The sequence below is a fragment of the Marmota marmota genome, unplaced genomic scaffold (assembly GCF_001458135.2).
Source record: "Marmota marmota marmota unplaced genomic scaffold, marMar, whole genome shotgun sequence".
In the NCBI taxonomy this organism is placed as follows: domain Eukaryota; kingdom Metazoa; phylum Chordata; class Mammalia; order Rodentia; family Sciuridae; genus Marmota; species Marmota marmota.
Window position 1 is genome coordinate 1,942,816 of NW_025999929.1, and position 20,666 is coordinate 1,963,481.

The 20,666-nt window shown below is 37.8% G+C and overlaps 1 protein-coding gene and 1 non-coding gene across 2 annotated transcripts in view; one reads left to right on the plus strand and one right to left on the minus strand.

Moving 5' to 3' along the window:
- Positions 1-20,666, minus strand: part of Gmds (GDP-mannose 4,6-dehydratase) — a 624,102-nt gene that overhangs the window by 361,451 nt on the left and 241,985 nt on the right. The window lies entirely within an intron of this gene.
- Positions 14,995-15,066, plus strand: Trnaa-agc. The gene has a single exon. It is a non-coding gene; the product is annotated as a tRNA-Ala (tRNA).

Consider the following 20,666-nt stretch of genomic DNA (forward strand, 5'->3'; position numbering starts at 1 on the left):
ATATATATATATATATATATATATATATATATATATATACACACACACACACACACACACATATACATAAAATAATATCTCTTTTTTCTACTATCCTTCCTATCCCCATATGCCCTCCCCTTCCCTCCCCTCTACCTCATATAAGATAACTCTATTCTTCTCTAGTGCCCCTGCCTTATTATGAATTAGCATCTGCATATTAGAGAAAACATTAACCCTGCCATTAGTTTTGCTTATCTCTTTTGACCTTTGGTTTGGGAGGATTGGCTTATTTCACTTAGCTTGATATTCTCCAACTTCAAAGGAGATGTTTTAAGCATTATTCTCTTTATTTTGTACTGCAAAAGCACAACAAACCAGAAGATAATGCAGAAAAGGTTTTACTGTTTGTGGCTATTTTGCACTTTCCATGGTGAGAGATGTAGCCTCTCCTGTGTTGGCTTACTACACCAGGCCAAGCTATGCTAAAAGTTGCACTACTGCTCAGAAGTTGAGAGACAGAGAAAGCACATGAGAAGTGCCCAGAGAATATTAGTATGAAGATGTTAAGAGATAGCCCATTCATTTTTCTTTATTTGTGTTAACGGAAACTCAAAGACAAAGGCTAAGTGTAGGAAAGGAATTTTTCAAACCTTTTCTCTTTTTTTTGTGTGTATACACACACACACATATATACATATGCATATTTTATATATAAAACAAAAAAGATATATATCTTTATATATATGCATATATATTTTTGTTATTATATGTACACACACACACACAATATATACTGAAAACTTAAAGCCCATTAAAAGCTGCAGTTTCTCTTTGATTGGTATAGAATGTTCTCTCATTTTATTTTACTTACTGCTCCAGATAAACTGAGTGAAAATATTTGTAAAATCACCCCTTTACAGTCTTAACTCTTTTTTTGGTACAAGGGAATGAACCCAAGTGTGCTTAACCACTGAACCACATCTCCATCCTTTTTTATTTTTTATTTTGAGACAGGCTCTCACTAAGTTACCTAGGGCCTCGCTAAATTGCTGAGGCTGGTTTTGAACTTGGGATACTCCTGCCTGCTTCAGCCTTCCAAGCTGCTGGAATCACAGGTGTGCACCATCGCACCTAATATGTATTCTTTTTTGTATACTGAATAAACATGTACAGAGCAATCCAAGGCCCTGACATTGTCCTAGGCACCAGGATACAGCAGGGAAGGCAACAAGGAGAAATCCCTGCCCTATGAAGCTTCCATTCTAATAGGGAAAAGAAAATGGACAATTAAAAAAAAAAAAAACAGAATACAGAGTAAATTCAATGGCCATAAATAGAATGGAGTTAAATGAAGCAAGGAATAGAGTGGGGAACATTGGGTTACACTTTAAAACAAATTGCATGAAAGAATTAAACACAGTAATAAAAATGCAGTAGGCACAAAAGAAGTGTAGTTGTAGAGGTTATAGTCATCGTAAGTGTTTGAAATGCGCCATGTGCCAGGCACTGGGCCAAGTGCTTTACAAGCACTCTGCCATTCAAATACCATGACAAACCTGTGAGTCAGGGACTACTATTATACGTATTTTACATCTTGAAAATAGAAGCTCAGAGCAATTAAGGAGCTTATCCATGGTCACAGTTATTAAGTAGTGGAGCTGGAATTAACACTAGGGGAAAATTAATAAAATAAGGGAAACAACCAAATCACCACCAGTATCCCCCAATATGCATCCTTTACATTAATATTTCCTATAACTATAACCTATAACCTATAACTGGTGGTCCAACTTTTCTGTACAATTTATTTCCAAAATGATGCCTAACTTTTTTTCTAAAACGAGAGGCTGGAATTCAGAATCAAGATGCTTGTAATGATATATTTTTTAATTTTTTTTTCATAATTCATAGTATAATTTATCATAGATACAATACTGTAAATAGTGGCTTAGCTTTCATATAGGTCTGTTTAATTCAGAATGAAGATACATAAATACACAACTATAATTTAAAAGAAGATAGTGCAATAATACATCCTTACTGGCTCCCCTTCCTTTTCCAGCCCAGTCTTACCCTCATCTCCTTTCTTTGGTAGAAAAGTGCTCCCAGCACTCCCCCTCAGGGGACTCTAAACCCAGGATCCAGAGCATGCTCCAATTTCGGTTTTGTTCAACAACCCCCAAATGCACACTCTTTTGTGGGAAAACACCCCTTCGTAGGAAGTTTGAGAACACGTGTGCCATATGCAATAATGACATGTCCGACAAAGAATTACTGAGTGCTACAATACACAATCCTAGCTTAGTTACTTTACTGATTAAAGGTTGTTAGTGTTTAAAAACAACATACAGTAAATCAGTATTTTTTTTAGTTATACTTGGACACAATATCTTTATTTTGTTTATTTATTTTTTTATGTGGTACTGAGGTTTGAAGCCAGTGCGAGGCAAGCACTCTACCACTGAGTCACAACCCCAGTCCGTAAATCAGTATTTTAAATGAGAAATACACTTTAAGATAGTTTAAATGTGACATAGCCTTGAAGGAGGAATGGGATATAGATAAATGTCATGAAAGTGAAAAATAATACAGGTGAGGAGCACATACAGGCACAAAAAATAACTTAGGAAAATTCCCAAGCAGACCTGTGCAAGCTGCTCTTGTACACTGTGATGCTGAGAGTAGTGGGCAATGAGGACAGATAGGGTGGCCCTCCTAGGCTATGAAAGAGTTCTAAGGTCAAAAGGGATTCAGGTACAGTGGTACACACCTATAGTCCCAGCAACTCAGGAGGCAGAGACAGAAGAAACGTAAATTCAAAGACAGCCTCAGCAACTAAGTGAGGCCCTATCTCAAAATAAAAAAAGTTAAGGATGACGCTTAGTGATAACTTGCCCTTGGGTTCAATCCCCAGTAAAGAAGGTGAAGAAGATGATAAAGAAGATGGAGAGAAGGCAGAAGAGGAGAAGGAGGAGAGGGAGGAAGAGAAGAATTATTATTCACAGAAATACATAAGGTCTAAATTTTCTTACAATAATATTCCTGAAAATAGAAGTGGAGAAAGTTTAAGAAAGCTTATTTCACCTGAAAGAATGGCACAGTAGAAGATCAAGGGGATATGGGAACTTGGGGAAATCCTACCAATTATAAACTAGTGGTTAAGCAATATGTTTTACAGAAATTTAACATAACTGAAAAGGGCAAGAAAGGAAATAAATAGAATTGAATAATTAGAACCCCAGAGCTAAAAAACTAGCATACTCCTGTGTGAAGAAAAGGGCCAGAGAGTTGGTAAAGAGGCTGAGATGGAAGAGGAAGTGACATGTGCAAATTTCCACATCAGTACGGCCAGGTTGACCTGTGATCAAGGCCAGAGGGGGAAAAAGAGAGAGATCAAGGGTTTGCTTTGGGGGTGAGGAAAGAATCCAGAGAGTCCCAAAGAATAAAGCTTACACATTAACACTTTCATTAAGAATGACACTGTACATTTAAATTAAAGAGAAAGAAAATTCCATCTGAAAACATTAGGGTTCAAGAGACTTTGTCTAGCCTTTGAAAAAGTACATGCTTGGAGTGCTTAGAACACTCTGGGCATCTCTCTTCTCCCCAGGGCCTGCCACAACAAACAGGAGAAAGAGGGTAGGGTGATAGCTGTGGAGGGTGCTGGTTTGTAAGGTGAAGAGCAAAGGTGACTGTGCTAGGTGGCATGGGTAAAGGTAGCTGGCCATCTCAGGGTTCATATCCTTGTAGATATGATATTCACCGCTGCTAGTTCAACTCCCTCACAATCTGAGACATTTATTTCAGAGGAAGGTCCTTGGTGAGGAAGTGAGTTGATTTTCTAGGTATCTGAAGATTGTATTATAGGCATCTTTAATTTTTACATTTCTGAAATGTTCTTCTACCATTTAAACAGGGAAGAAATAACAAACTCCAATGAGGCTTATGATACGAAAAATATGACTATAAACATCAGTAACTAACTCTTGGGGGCCTACAGAAGGATTTACTAGTGTCTTCTCCCATACCACATATGCTCCATGGTGTGTGCTGAACCACAATAAAGGATAAACAGAAGTAGTGACTCCTTGAGTACTCATGCCCATCAATGGTGAGTGTGCCCTGCTGCTGCCACCTGTCCTTACAGCCACAACAGGCCACGCCCAGGCCTCAAAGAACCCCCACAGCCCCCTCAACCAGGGCAGCAGGTTAAATACACAGTACAAGTTTACTGAATGAAAAAAGGAAAAAAGTTGTTTGTGATAGAAAAAGTACCACAAAAGAAAGTTAAAAAAGAAATGACTAACTTTCAAAGAACTAAAAGGAACTAAGAAAAAAATCTGTGGAAGCCATCACAGGATGCTATGAAGAAAAATATCCACAGGTATCCCAAGTTCTGATGATTAAAACAGAAGTAGAGGTGCTTAAGATAACCCAGGAAAACAAAACAAGCATCCCTATTTAGGAAAATAAGTGCAAAATACCATCTCAAACATTTTAGTGTATTGGAAGCTAACTGTTTTCTCAATATTTATGCTACAGAGGATGACAAAATTAGAAACTTTAAAAAACTACTACGTAGAGTTATAGTTGTTACTTTCCTTATTTGTTTTGTTTTTGTGGTACTGGGAACTGAACTCAGGGGTAGTCTACCACTGATTTACATCTCTAACCCCTTTTTCAAAATTTTATTTTGAGACAGGGTTTCAGTAAGTTGCAGAAGCTGTCCTTGAACTTGTGATTCTTTTGCCTCAGTTTTCAGAGTAGCTGGGACTATTGGCATGTGCTACCATGCCTGGCTCCTTTCTGTTTTTAACAAAACTACAGACCAGATATGAATTAAAATGTCACATACATTATGTATGTGTTTCCATTCTGTCTTTCTTAATAGTTATCTTCAGATTTTTATCTTTATTTACAAACTTTTTCCTTTGATGTTATTCTAATGCATATAAATTAACTTTTAAAAATATATCTTATAGCTCAAAATTTTGAAATTTTGCCCTTTAGAAAGAATGCCTGAGTTCTAAAAGTTAAGGGAGGCTTTAAAGTTGAATCTAGATGGTGTGCATGATCAAAAACTAAGGTACATACAGCAGGGTCAACAGAGAAGAGATTCTTTAGTTAAAAAATATGGAACTTGAGCTTTACAAGTACAGTAGAGAGGCAAAGCTTAAATTCACTGCATTTATGGTTCTTTATCAGTGGGGAAAAGGGTGTTCAGCCTAGACACATGTGCATAGGAAGTGAACCTGTGTAGTCATATGACTATGCTCACTGTCCTACCTCTGACAACAGTAATTCTCCACTGATTTGTACTATGATTACTAATGTGACACACTATAACACTTTAAGTTATTAAACAGATAAATGAATGCAAAATTTAAAATAAGAAACAAATTAGGAAAAAGGGAGCTGAACATAGTGGCTCAACACTGGTGCTGGGGCCACATACAACAGAGCAGTTTCTCTCAAATCCATACCTAGATGTCTGCTTTTCCTGCCGTAAAATGGGGGCAAACAGCTTTTTTTCCTGTCCTATGTCAGGGTTTAACTACTTTTGAATGTCTTCAAGATTCTTTTATATGATATAAATAAAAAGAAAGCCTTTTTTATGCACACTTTATCTCAAAGAATACAAGGTGAGAGTTAGCTAGGGAGAGCAAATCTTCCTGTTAAATACGGCCATCATAGAACTCATCACATTAGGGCTAATTTATATAAACACCTCCTAAATTTCTTAAGTCCCCCACTCGTTTCCTCCCATGGCACTGTACCCAAAAATGGTTGCTAAGAGACTTTTTTTTTTTTCAGTCCAGAAGCTGCTGGTACTTTTATATAGATTTCAAGGTAAGTTTTAAATTGCTCACTCTTATGTTAGAGTCTTCCCTTATCTAACTCCACCCCACCTGTCCACAAGCACCTGTTAAGTGCTGGGAGCAGGCTCCCTGAGAAGAGGTCAAGGGCTCCTCTAGTACCAACTGAGGTGGTGACAGTGCACACATAAGCCAGTCTTACTCGCTATCTGGAAATGTGGAGAGAGGTGGTGCTTGTTCCTGGTCTCTTGTCAAACTCAGTACAAAGAAAAGCAAGCTTCCAACACATGTTCGTGACTCATGAGAAATATCCCCTCCACTTTCTTAAACTGGGATATACAGAAACTATTTCAAAAGTGTGACGAGGTAGGACACTACCAGGTTGGGGCTGCTTCTCCTCACACAAACTGAAACAAAGCCTGGCTTACTCCTATCTAATCCTTCTCTAATTGCATCTTCTTCAGTGCTATTAGGAGGTCCCCCATCACTTCCTAGGGGCATACATTCTGGCCTGTTGCCCTCTCTCTCTGTCCAAACCCACTCAGCCCTCCATGGTCTAATGAGTATCAGATACAATATGGAGCCAGACCCAGAACTCCTTCTGAGCAATAGTGCCATTTTGGATATGTTCCTGAGCCTTCCTCTGCCTAAGTTGCATCATCTATAAAAAGGGAACATTTGTCTTATTTACCCTATAAGGTAACTATAAATATTTTCCCCACATCAGTACTTAAGGAACTATGCTGCTAACTCCTGGCCCTAGTTGACTTTCCAATGTGACCTCTGTAAGCCACATTCTGGAGTGAAGAAAATCCCCCACTGATTGAACTTTTGCTCAGATGTTGTCTCTACTCCCCTCTGGTAATTTGGCTAGTTCTCTGCTGCTCTAGTCATTAACTACCACTGGATCATAACCCTGATAAATCTCAGCCCCTCACCCATTGATATTGTTTTTTTCCTCTACTCTAACTCCTAGGCTGACTAGGAATGAGCCTAAGTGGGCATTGTAAACTTAAGTATAGCAACAGTAGTAAAGTAGTCAATGTGATATTTATTCATTTCTTTTAAAAATTATTATTATTATTATTATTATTATTATTATTTTGCAGTAGTTGGGATGGAACATAGAGCTTTGGGTAAGCTAAGCAAGTGACTAAGTCACATTCCTAGTCCTTGTTCCCTTTGTTAACTAGCACTCTCTTGGGTCCCCGTCTCTGCTCACTGCTCCTGTCCTTTCCTCTTATTCTCTAGCAGATTATCCCTCTATCTCACCCACAAAACAGAGGACACAAGATCCATTTCCTCTACATATAAAACTCTACCAGTCTTCCAGCATTTTCTGCTGCTTTAACTGAGAGATGCCATTATTCCTTAGCAGGTCTAATTTTTCCCTATATCTCTTTCTAGCCTCTTCTTGTCCTCCTACCTTAACCCTCTTCCTCTGGTCTCATAAATTAAATGTGCTTAAAGGCACATTTCCCTCCAACCAGCCTATTCATCACACTCTAGCATTATCAAATACCTTAGAGAAGAACAATCTAGATTTCAATTTCCCTTCTTTACCACCAAATTGCTGGTCTCCTGTAATCAATTCTTTGGAAGGTTGACAATGATGTCCTAACTGTAAAACCCTGGATTTCCCTGGGTATCAACCTCACTCTTCCCATGACTTCTATGACTTTATTCTGTCCAAACTCTTTCCTGACCTCTCTGATTGTTCTTTCTCCATTCTCAGAAGGGCACAGTGGTACAAGTCTGTAATTCCAGCTACTCAGGAGGTTAAAGGTGTGGGTGTCATTTGAGCCCACAAGTTCAAGACCAACCTGGCCAAAATAGTGAGAACCCCCATCTCAAAACTGAGAAACACACACACACACACACACACACACCCCACTCTCTTCATTAACACTTCATTATCTTCCAGTTCTTTTTCATTGCCTTGTTTTTGGGGCTGAACAATTTCCCCCAGAAAGATATACCAATGTCCAAATCCCTAGTACCACAGAGCATGATCATATTTGTAATTAGGATATTTGCAGATGGAATTAAGTCTAAGTCATAGCAGTGCCCTTACCAGAAGGGAGAGATACAGACAGTGGAAGAACATCACATGGTGATAAAAGAGTTTCAGAGATTGGAGTTACACAGCTGTAGGGCAAGGGGCACTGAAGACTGCTGGCTGGGCCCCAGAAGCTCGGGCGAGACTCCACTATAGATTCCCAGGGAGTGTGGCCCTGCTGATGCCTTGATTTCAGATACTAAATTTCTTTTGTTTGAGCCACCAAGTGCATGACACTCTGTCATGGCAGCCCTAGGAAACTGGTGCAGTTGAGTGTGCACTTGCAAACTCTTCTCCTTACAGCCACTCAGATGACTGAACCCATACCTAAGTTCTGAGTATTCCCCAAGACTACCACACTCCCCGGGAACATAGTCTAGCCCTTATCAAGCTGCCCTGCAAGCCCATCAACCTCAACTTGTCTAAAATCTCATCCAACTGACCTGACAACCATTCCTGCCTTTGCTCTCCACCAGATTGCTGGTCCACCTCACCTGAAGAAAAAAGAATCATCACCACCTCACTTCCCTTCTTTGGCCTCATGTCTCCTCGTTCCCACTGCCATCCTCCCAGGCCCAGTCCCTTCATCATCCATCCACACTGGCTTCCATGTTGCCCCACAGTATGCCAGGCACATTGTGGCCTAAGGGCTTTGCCACTCAGTTCATGCTGCCTGAAACACTTCCCCCTAGAAATATACCCTGTCAAAACCTTCCGTTTTTGTTGACTTTGTGTTCAACTGTTGCCTTTTGAATGAGATTCTGTCACCCATGCTCCTTCTACATCCACCCAGCACTCTTGACCTCATGGTCCATATAATTGATTGCCACCTAAAGAACATAAAACCTGCATGCCCACTAGCATCTAAACTTGGTATTACCATCCATGTTCCCTCATGAACAGACAGACTCCTCACCAGAGATCACTCAGAACAGCATTTGGCACAAAGAAAGTCCTAAGAATCATATGCCGAGTACATTAATCCACAGGAGACTAACAGCCTTCTTGAAGGCACTGCATTTTCCAGTTCTGTCCAACACATAGATCTCCCACCTACCCACAGATTCCATGTGTTCCTATTTGAAATATTTCACAAATAAAAAGAAAAAACTGTTAGAAGAAAAATGGTCTGGCACCACAGATGTGAGCAGATCACCCTGCTGCTTTTCCTACAGAGTAAAGGTCACACTCTTCCACGGGATGCTCACAGCCCTTTGTAACCTGAACACAGCCTATCTCCTCTGTCACCATCACATCCCTTGCCTTGCCTCTCCCTAGACCCCTACTTCTACTGTTCATTCATACTGCCAAACCACTCTTCCTTCTCCAACCAAGTCATGGATCTTCTCCCTTCAAAAACGGCTTATAGTTTTTGTTTGTTTTCTTGCTGTCTGATTCATGGGGTGAATTCTTGACCCACTTGTCCCTCTCTTGGTAATGATTAAATTCCTGGAACTACATTAGGTAATTCCTTCTGTCACTTTTGATATTACCCATTCTGCTGTGGGCATGAAGGCAGGGTTTATAGCCTTTCTACCTCAGTGTGGCTGGCCTTGGCAGAGGGCCTGGCATGGTGCAGATGCTTAACATGCTTCTGTTGTGGGTAGTTGCTGAAGTAAAAAACAAGATCTTACCACAAAAGGTACAGGATTTTCATCAAGCAAGACACAAAAGTGTATGATGGAGGCTTTTGTATCTATCCCTTTGGAACTGACCATATTTTATTATTATTTCTTTTTTGTTCTTCATTTTCAGAAGTTATCATAAAACAGTATTGTATAAATGTTTAAGTTAGAGCTAATGTTAGACTATTTTTAAAAATTTTCTCTCCAGACCTCAATTTTTAATAGCTCCTTCTCTAGTCAAGAGATTTAACCTAGTAGTTTCTGGAATTTGAGCATATTCTTTCCTAATTAGCTAGCTCTAGCTATCAATTTCATATATTCTCCCAGTGCTAATGTGACAGTGATGAGAAAAGTCATAACTCCAGGAAGTTCTTTGATCACCCACCACCTCCCACCACTGTCCTCATACCTGTCACAATAACCCTGAATTCTTGACTTAAAAATATTTTTTTAGGGCTTCAAAGAACTGAAGATAGTAACCTCTGACATGTTCTACCACAGTAACTGCTTTGCTGCAGTGATTATGGGAAACTTACATAAAAGGAATTTAAGAGCTTATTTTATAGGAACGTAGTATACTTAAGAATCTGAATAATTTTCTTGTTCCTTCAATTTATACTCAGATTCTTTGGCTCCCAAGACATATAAACCCACATTGTCTATTTTCTTGTTCTTTTCACACTAAAAGACATTTGGATTATAATGTTCCCAGAGAGACACACACATACATGTACCTTTCCAACTATCTCTCCTCAACCAAAACAAATATGGATACAATTACAATACAAAGTCAGTTTGTGAAAGTAGAAGACTACACTCTTAGGTGATGTTAATGTCATTTCTGAAAATAATTCTTGGTGTTTCAGTTCTCCCATGAGGGTAATCATATACTATATTCCATAATTTGTAAGCTTATAATTTTCACAAAGCATCAAGAAGGCAAGCCATAAATAATTCCTCAACAGACATTTAGGGAACATTTAACCAGGTCAGACACTGTGCAGAGTTTGGGAAAAGAAGAATGAACAAAGAACAAACTTTGTCATTAAGGAACCCATGATACATCTGGGACACATATATTCAAAGAAGTAAAAATTAATTAAAGTCTATTTAATGCACAATAAGAACTACAGACAAGTGTTATACACAGAGAAAAGGGAGCTAAATAAGTAAATACATCCTAGAGAGCCTGGGGCTTCAAGAAGGGGGAGATATTTAGCTGAGCTATAGCAGATAAATGGGGGCAAAGGACACACAGAGGAAATAACACTCAGAGGCACCATGGGCTTCTGCTTTCAAGAAGCAAAGTGATCATGTTCACTGGTCTCTCCTACTTTACAGGATCATGTTGAAATCACTAAAGACATATAAAATTGACAAAGAAATCAACAGTAACCCTGAAAATCAGAGAAGGGCACATGCAACACAAGTAAACTAAAGAATTTTTGAACAATATAAAACATATGTTATCATACTGATTAAGCAAAAATAATCAGTGCTGAGTTGGCACCAACACAACACAGACCAAGGCATATGTCTTATAAGAAGTGATAGGTACCTCATAAGAACTATCAACAAGTCCATAAAAGCAGCCACTTGGCTATAACCAGCAGAAACCAAGCGGCCACTATTGTGGTGCCTGGAAAGGACAGCTCACTGATTAATGTGGCTGCACCAGAGATGGCCATGATGGAGGACATAGGACCACATGGTGTAGGGGGAATGGGGAGACCCTGTTCACCCCACCTCTATGTATTTCTCAGCCTTCTTCCCCGATGGCTATAGGTCAGACTGCACTCAGGTAGCCTGTGACTAAGCACTACCAATCACAGACCCTACCACCACAATTAGGGACTCCATTAGAACTCCCCAAATCAGAGTGGCTGAATCAATATTCTCTTCCCATCTTGTCTGAGAAGATACAACAAAAAACTCAACCCCATCCTGTGTAAATGGTTCAATGATAATTATGCACTTGGAGAAATGAGATATTAAATTACGTTTCCACCACTGCATCCAACTATATGATGTCAAATGTTTCTCGTGCTAAGAGGACCTTCAACCACATGTGCACAAGTCTCAAAACTTTCTGTTTATTCTCAGATATCATCACTCCAATTCTCTAACTCCTCCTCCAGTAGAGGCCAGCTTGGTGGTTCTGAGCATTGGTTTGGCAAGAGCCAGGCTCTGCACAGATTCTTCTCCTAATCCAGCACCTGTGACTAGAAACGGAAGCACTGCCTGGTTCGAGGAACACCTCTTCCCAGTTCTGCTTATCTGCATGGCATGCCATTTCCTTTTTTTGGTGATCCCTGCTTCTATACCTAACAATAACCAGCTAGGTCACTGAACAGCAAGTGAACACATGCTAACTCAGGCATGGTTTGTTAGAGTTAGCTCTGCAAAAAGAGTGAGGCAGAAAAAGAGCTACCACTGCAAAGGGAGAAATCTGGCTTTAGAACAGCCTATTCTAATAGGCTCCACAACCCCAACTACTATTTCCAGTAGCAGCTGCTCTTCTTCATCATTGGAATTTCCTCATCTAGAGGCCATTCTTGCCAGGCACAGTGGTACACTCCTGTAATCCCAGTGGCTCTGGAGGCGAAGGCAGGAAGATTGTAAGTTCAAAGCCCGCCTCAGCAACAGCGAGGTGCTAAGCAACTCAGTGAGACTCTGTCTCTAAATAAAGTACAAAAAAATAAAAATAAAAATAATAGGGATGTGTCTCAGTGGTTGAGTGCCCCAGAGTTCAATCACCTATACTAAAAAAAAAAAAAAAAAAGCCATTCTTTCCAAGTATTGTAACAGCAAGAAGGTAGCTATTCCATTGCAATCCTTTCTCCCTGCCATGACATTTCTGTCCAGGTCTTGTCTTGTCTTGTCTTGTCTTCTCAATTAGTTAGGACTGGGCTCATGTACAAGTGATAGAAAAGCCAGATAAGAGAAACTTAAACAAGATAAAAGTTTATCTTGCACTCATTTGAGCCAACTGATAGACAGAAAGGGCTAGTATGACGTCCCCAAAATTATTAGGGAACTTTTTCTTTATTCTATATACTGTTTTACTGTCTACATTGTATGGCTTCCAACCCTTGATGTAAAATGGCTGCTGGAATTCTTACCATCACATTCATCTTCCCATCAATAGGATTCTTTTTCACCCCCTTTACAGATGTTTTTTCAAGCAGCTGGCACATATCATTTCTGCTCAAAAGCAGACCATATTTCAGAATATGGTCACTTGTCTACACCTAGCTATAGGAGGAGCATGAAAATGTAATTTTGCAAGAATATACTCAAATAAAAATTAATAATTCCATTATGTAGAAGAGGAGAACAGAAACTAAAGAATCAATAGCTTCTGACATACTACTTAAACAGATTTCCATTTAGAAATAAGATGCCAGGTCCTGCCCTCCCCCGCCCCCAGCCCTCTTGGAATACCACCAATTTTTCCAGGCAAGTCTTCTGCTGTGCACCCCGACTCAGTTTGGTGAGAAGGGAACAGCCATAGCACTGCCCAGTGGGCCAGTGACTCATGCCTAATAATTCTATCCCCTCTTCCTGATCAATCTGTTCTGATGGACGGAGAGAGAAAGGTACTAGGAGGAAAGAGAAAGTGCTAGGAGAAGCAAAGAAAGTTCTGATGATGTTTCTTAGACCCTGAGGAAGGGATGAGGTCCCAGTTTGAGGTAGTTTTTGTTGTTGTTGTTGTTTTAATGTAAAGGCCTCAATGGGTCTAGGATTTCTGCTTAGGATACAAATCACCAGTATTCAGGAAGAGTGAATATTCCACTCAATATCTTGTAATAGTCTTATAGGAATAGTGACCTTATAGGGACTAAAAGACACATTGAAGGGAAAGCCACCTTTTGGCCTGTGGTCCCCTGGAGAGTTCAACATCACAGGCCAACTGGTGTGCAGAGCCTCCAAAGGGAGAGAGCAAAAAGAGATTTTCACCTCTGCTGAGGACAGGGGTGCTTCCTTACTACCAACACCAACCAGCTGACACCTCCCTTCATAAAGATGTGCATACTGTGAAGAGTTTCTAAACCTGGAGGAAAGTCAGTACCAAAAAATGGGAGAGAAGCCAGGCTGAGTAAGTACAGGAAAGGTCCCTCTGCAGCATGCTCAGGGTGATCTCAAGATCTCAGGCCTCAAGACCAGAAAAAGGCTGCTGTGAAACACAAAGAACAACTAAGGCCCAAGAAAAGCTCCAGGAAACTAAAGCCCATTAAACAAACAAACATGGAAGAAAATTAAGATTTTTGATGTAGAAGACTGACTGAGGGAAGGTAATCTTCTAGAACATGGAGGAAAAACAGTGAGTGAACAGATGAGAAACAAATGCCATTCCCAGGAGGTACCACATCTGTGCTATCTAACAGAGAAAAGAAAAGGAATAATCAACTGGAAAACACCCCTGAGAATAAAGTGCCAGAGGAGAACACTGTTAGCCCACATGTACCTAACTTCCTGATAAAATACACAGGTGTAAAACTAGAGAAAAATCACAATGAGCTCCCTAGTAATAAGTTAAGGATGAAAAGGTAGGAGGATAAGAGAAGGCAGGAAGGCAGGTGACAGGGAGGAGGGAGGGTATACGCAATGCTAAATGCTAGAAGAGCTATAATGACACAAATATGAAGGCAAGGATTATGACATAAAATAGGCAAGGATTATGACATAAAATATAACACTAAGTGAGAAAAACATTTTTTTAAAACAAGGAGATTAGACATTATCACCAGGAACAAAATATTTTGTGGGAAGTGCTACAGCCCCCGCAAAAAAAAAAAAAAAAGATCCAAGTAAGTTGTGCAATGTTATAAACAATGAAGATGATAAAAACTATAATTAGATAGACCATGTTCAATAAAGTAGCTGTAGAATTAATGGCAATTATTCAAAAAGATATTAAACGAAAAAATGAGACTGATTTAGTAATTAACATGTAAATTATTTCTATAAAACCTAAGTCTGAATAGAGTTGGCAGACAAGCAAAGGCAAGTACAGGATTTCCTTCCCTCCTTGGTAAGGACTCAATGTGATGAAGAAACTTAAAGGTCTGAGATAGAAAGATTCAAATATTCTTATGAGAAATAGTCAACAAAATAAAGTTAAAACAGAACTCCAGAATGAGTTCTCTAAAGAAACCAATATTAAGCAGAAACATCAAAAATAATCCAAAAGAAATCAAAGAGAACACAAATTAAAAAAAAAAAAACCCAGAACACAAATTATTATTTATTTTTGTGGTACTGAGGATCAAATCTAGACCCTTGTGCCAGCCCTAGAACATTTTTTTTAAGAAAAGGCAAGAATTATAGCAAGGAGATCAATATTTTCATAGATAACAGCCTTGATTTCTTTTATGATTATAAGAAAGTTCTTTGAGTATTAACAAAAATTAATTATATGTTATTTTCAAGACAGCTGCATGAAATTACATGAAGCAGAAAAAAAATGAACAAAGATAAACAAATAATAATAAAAATGCAGACTTTGGGCTGGGGTGTAGCTCAGTGGTAGAGCACTTGCCTAGCATGCACAAGGCCCTGGGTTCAATCCCCAGCACTGGAGAGGGGAAAAAACTGTAAAAAAGCTAAAATATGAACATAAAGAAACACAGCTTTCAAATGTATAAAGTGCAAATAATTGAAAATTAAAGCAGAATTAGACAATTCAATTTTATTTAGAGGATTTCTAGATAAACCTTTGAATCTGAAAGACTAAGAAGTCAAAAATAAACAAAGGAAGATAGAGGTGTGAGGGGTGGGGGAGCTGGAGGAGGTACAGGTATGGTGACTATAGAGTCCCTAAAGACTCAGCTCTGGCTTCCTGACTTTCTAGACGGGGTGGATTGTCTCCCTGCATGGACAGGACAACAAAGGAGAATATGAAAGCCCAGCAATAGCAAGTCCTGGGACAGCAGGCAGTTAGGGAAAAACAGGACACAAAGAAAGTCATGAGCAGAGAATCTGCACAGAGGAGTGAAAGATAAGGAGCATGACAGGTGAGCTGGGGCCTTAGACATCAGGACAGATTTTTCCAAGAAAATTCTTTTTCCAAGGATTTTTTTCCAAGGGCATACCTAGACGTCTCTAAGATACACACCTATGAAGGCTCTGCAGAAAATGGAGGCATGCGAAAGGAGAACAGTAGCAGGGAAGTAGATGGACCATACAAAGCCCTGAAAAACCACAACCTAATTCCAGGTAAGGAAAAAGGTAAGGAAAGTCATGCTAAGTCTGCATCGGCCTGCATTCATCTCTGCTTGCAAACAAAGTGTAAAATCTGAAGTCTTTTAGGGAAATGAAGATGCTAGAGCACAGAGCCAGCAGTCAATAAATGCCTGCTCAAGGAGGAACAGGAAAGCACACACCATTAATCCTTAACTTACCTCAAGACCACAACACAAAGGAATACAATTTTAGTTGAAGGACAATACAATGTTAGAAGAAAAAACCTATTGTGTTTTTTGCATTACATGCATAAAATTTAAAACTTTAAGATATGCACTAATAGTATCTTTACAGTGTATATGTATATATTATGTATATTACATGCAGAAAAGGACACAGAAACTGGAAGCTGAGTGAGTCATACAAAGCTCATATATACATTATACAATATTAGATATTGTGTAATTATATATATTCCATAATATATTATATTTTATATTATATAGATCATACTATGTATTATATATTACATATGCAAAATATTGTATACATAATATATAAACTGTTTCATATTCTTACGAGAAACAATCAGCAAAACAAAGTTAGAATGCAACTCATGAATATATACGTATAATAAATTATATAATATATATATACATTATGAGCAGAAAAATATCTGTAAGTACCCAAATCTGTTAGAAAATTTCTATAATAAGTTATTTGATCTCTCCTTAAGATCTACTTACTAGTGTACTGACAGATTTTGAAGGCTATCACCATAGTCAATTCTAGAACACTTTAATTATCTCAAAGGAAGCTCTGTATCCATTCATTAGCTGCCACTCCTCTAAACTCCATGGTTCCATACCTCTGCCCACCTTACCAACCACTAATACACTTTATTTATCTTTTACCTATTGTGGATATAATGTATAAACATGAACTTTATTTACTGTCTTCTTTCACTTTGTATATTTTTAAGTTTCATCCATACTGTAATGTGTAAAGAATGTGTGCCACCCTTTTTTATGGCAAAACAGTATCCCACTACATAACAATGTATAAAATATTTCATCCATTCAACAGCTGATGGATATTTGTACCATTTCATTTTCAGATACTATGAATAATACTGCTGTAAACATTGTTGCACAAGTTCCTATGTGGACCTCTACTTCCATTTCTCTTGGATAGATACCTAAGAGTAGAATTGCAAGACCTTAAGGTAGCTCTATGTTTGATCATTTGGGGATATACAGACTATTTTTCCAAAATTTTCAAAAATTTTACATTCCCACCAAATGCATATAAAGATTCTAATTCTCCCATTTCTCCACAAACATAGTCATTGTCTGACTTCTACATTCTAACCATCTTAATGGAGATGAAGTACTATTCTACTGTGCTTTATTTGCACTTCCCTGATGACTAATGATGCTGAGTATATTATTCAAGCTTTCTGTCACTTTAGTAAAATATCTCAGACAATTAATTATAGAGAAAAGGTTTATTTTGGCTCACTGTTTGAGAAGTTCAGTATACAATCAGTTGGCCCTGTTACTTCTGGGCCTCTGGTGGGTTGCTTGATGGCACTGGTAGAGTACCCAGCTGAGGAAAACTGTTCATTTCACGGCCAGGAAGCAAAAGAGAATAAGGGACCAGGGTTCCACAATTCAACTCAAAAGGCACACCTCTAACGACCTAAAGACCACCTGCTATGTCTTGTCTCTTACAAAGCTCTTCTGCCTCCCTGGGAACCAAACCTCTAACACAAAAGCCCTATGGGACATTTAAGATCAAACTATATCATTGAGCATATTTTCATGTGCTTACTGGCTATTGTGCATCTTTTTCATCTGAGAAATATCTTCTTCTTTTTTACTTTTAATTGGGTTGTTTATCATATTATTATTGGGTTGTACAAGTTTTCCTGTATTCTAGTTACTTTTAATTTAATCTTTTCTACTTTTAATTGGGTTGTTTATCATATTATTATTAGGTTGTACAAGTTTTCCTGTATTCTAGTTATACACCCTTTATCAGATAGATGATTTCCAAATAGTTTCCTCCATTCTATGTGTTGCCTTTCACTTTCTTCATGATATTTCTTGAAGCACAAATGTCTTAACTTCATGAGGTTCAATTTTTTCTTTTTTTTATTTGGGCTTTTAGTATCATAATTAAAAACCCCTTGACAAATCCATGATCATGAAGATCCTTCCTGTGTTTTCTTCCAAGAGTTTAACGTTTTCTTTGTTTTACTTATTGTCTTCAGTGAGTTACATTCTGAAATGAATTCCAAGAGGAGGCAGACAGTTGCTGAATAACCAGAGCTATATTTAAAATTTGTTTTAAAGAGTTTGTTTAAAGATGGTCCTGAAGGGAAAATTGAGCTTATATCAAGTCTCAGGGTTGCATGTTCTTTGCTCTATCACCTTCCAGAATCAAGGGTATGTTAATTCTTTAACAAATATTGTTGAGTGCCTACCCATGTTAAAGAGTAGCAGGGTGGGCAAACACAGTATTCTTGCCCACATGGCTCTTCTATTCTAGTAGAAGAAAATGAACAATCAACAAAAACTATATACAAGTTGGTGACAAGCATTGCAGATATAAGGCAGGATGAATGAGGGATGGAGTTAGAAACTAAAGTGAAAGTGGAAACATTGCCAAAAGATGCTCTGACTTCAATGTTTCCCATCATCTTTTCTTTCTTTTACTGTTTGGGATCTTATACAAACTAATGTTGAATACAATAAAAAGTCTTTAATATGAAATTGAAAAATTTTTCCAATGTCACATATTGGACATCTTATTAGGATACCTACCCTTTACTAATTTCAGGAACTTAAATGGTGAAGAAAGCTCTAGGTCATGTAGCTATATTTTATAATAATTTTGAATTATATCTAAGGCAAACAAACACAGACTTCTGAGCCCCAAATCCATAAAGAAGAGAGCCTTTTTTAATGCTATAACAGAAATCACAAATATCATACTTAGAGAACAAAATTAAATTCACCATCTACTTGTTGAACAAAATTTAATTCACCATCTACTGGTTGAGTGGCTAGAAACTTCAAAACATTACACTGAAAATGGATCCTAAGCTCAATGCAAATCAAAATACTTACCAGAAAATCTACCACTTTTACTTTGGTGCAAAAAACTTCTTGGTTGAACACTTGAATTTTTTTTTCCCAAATTATTTTCCAAATACCACAAGTCAGGGAAAAAAAAATAAGAATACATTTAACATGAAGAGTTCATGTCTGAACATGAAGCACCTTGGCTACCACCAGACCATATTCTACAACAGAACATGTGATAATGAACTACATGTTTCCTAAGCTACCATACCTGTAAAGGAATGTCAGAGTGAAAATCAGAGTCCAACTATGGGATAATTTTCTGCTTAGTCATAACTAATCTAGGTATAGAGAAAGCCATGAAGACAATATTGCTGATGAATGATGATGATGAGGTGTTAGATGTTATCTTATTAGTATCCTTTATATCCCTATAACATAATGACAGAGTACATGTTATTTCAATTTTGTAAATTGGGAAATCATAAACAATATAATTTACTTAAAATTACAATGAGTCAAAATGCTGCCAGACTCAATGACCAATGAGAGCACTCTGTGTACTAAATCATAAATTTAAAAAGCGTATGTCATTTATAACTGTCTCAAAAGAACTTAACAAAAATGAATGCATAAATTTCCAAGGAGCAGTAGCAATTAGTTTTAAAGGCACTCAGGAGAGGAAGACTTGCTAAGAGTGACCGATCATTCACCTTAATCATAAAAAATTTGCCTGATAATCTCAAAATACTCAAATTGGAATACAATAAAATTTAACAAATTCTTTTTTTTGAAATCTGCCTTGCAGTGGGGAAGGATAAAATGATCTCAGGAATCAATCAACACCTTTCAAAGGTCTGGGAAATCACTAACTTGAGCTTAAGCCAGGACCCATTATTTTAAATTGGTATTGAATCAAAATCTTCTACTGTGACTTCTTTTCCAATGCTACATCTTACACAGCAAGAAAAAAAAAAAGATAACCTGATGAGATGTTCACATAACATCCTACTCTGTAATATATCACACAGTTTAAAACAGCAAAGTTTTCAGAGCACTTTTTCTGGTTATAGGGCACAGTTAAAGTCAAAAGCTATAGAAGCCATTAACAGGTTGCTGTTGGTATTGGGGAGATAGCACACAGGTGGAAAATGTTCTAATTAGCATGTGCAACCCTGAGTTCAGTCCCCAGCATAGATGAAAGGACACCATTATTTATTATACCTTATCATAAAATAATCACCATTACTACTTCACAACAAATCAAAAATTGAGAATAGAATTTAGTCATTTTAAAAATTCTACAATTCATTATGATAACTAATTTTTTAAAAATTAAAGTTTTTCACAAATTCTTCTCTTAAGTCCTTCCAGACTATATCAAATATGATATACCAAGGAGCTTTGACAACCTACGAACTAGCTGATAGAGGGACATGACACAAAAGATTCCATCTGTTAGGGTTGGTTCAGTTTTCCTACTGACTGGATTGTTCTGAACTATCACTGGGTCTTGTGGGTAATACTAAAATTCTAGACTTGGCACTGTCATGAAACAGGAAAGAAATCCCGAACACTAGATCCCCTGACATTTCTGAAATTATGTGAGGAGAACAAAAGTGACAGAAATAAGGACTAAAGGGAAAAAAAAAAGATAACCTGATAAGATGTTCACATAACATCCTACTCTGTAATATGTCACACAGTTTAAAACAGCAAAGTTTTCAGAGCACTTTTTCTGGTTAAAGAAAAAGTCACAAGCTATAGAAGCCATTAAAAAGTAAAATAACTGGGAGTCAAGACAGGGCCTTATTTTAAGCAGACTTTAAGTGAGTTTCTGATGTTTATATTCAATACTGCTCTTTAAAAATTTTTTTTTAGTTGTTGATAGACATTTTTAAAATTTATT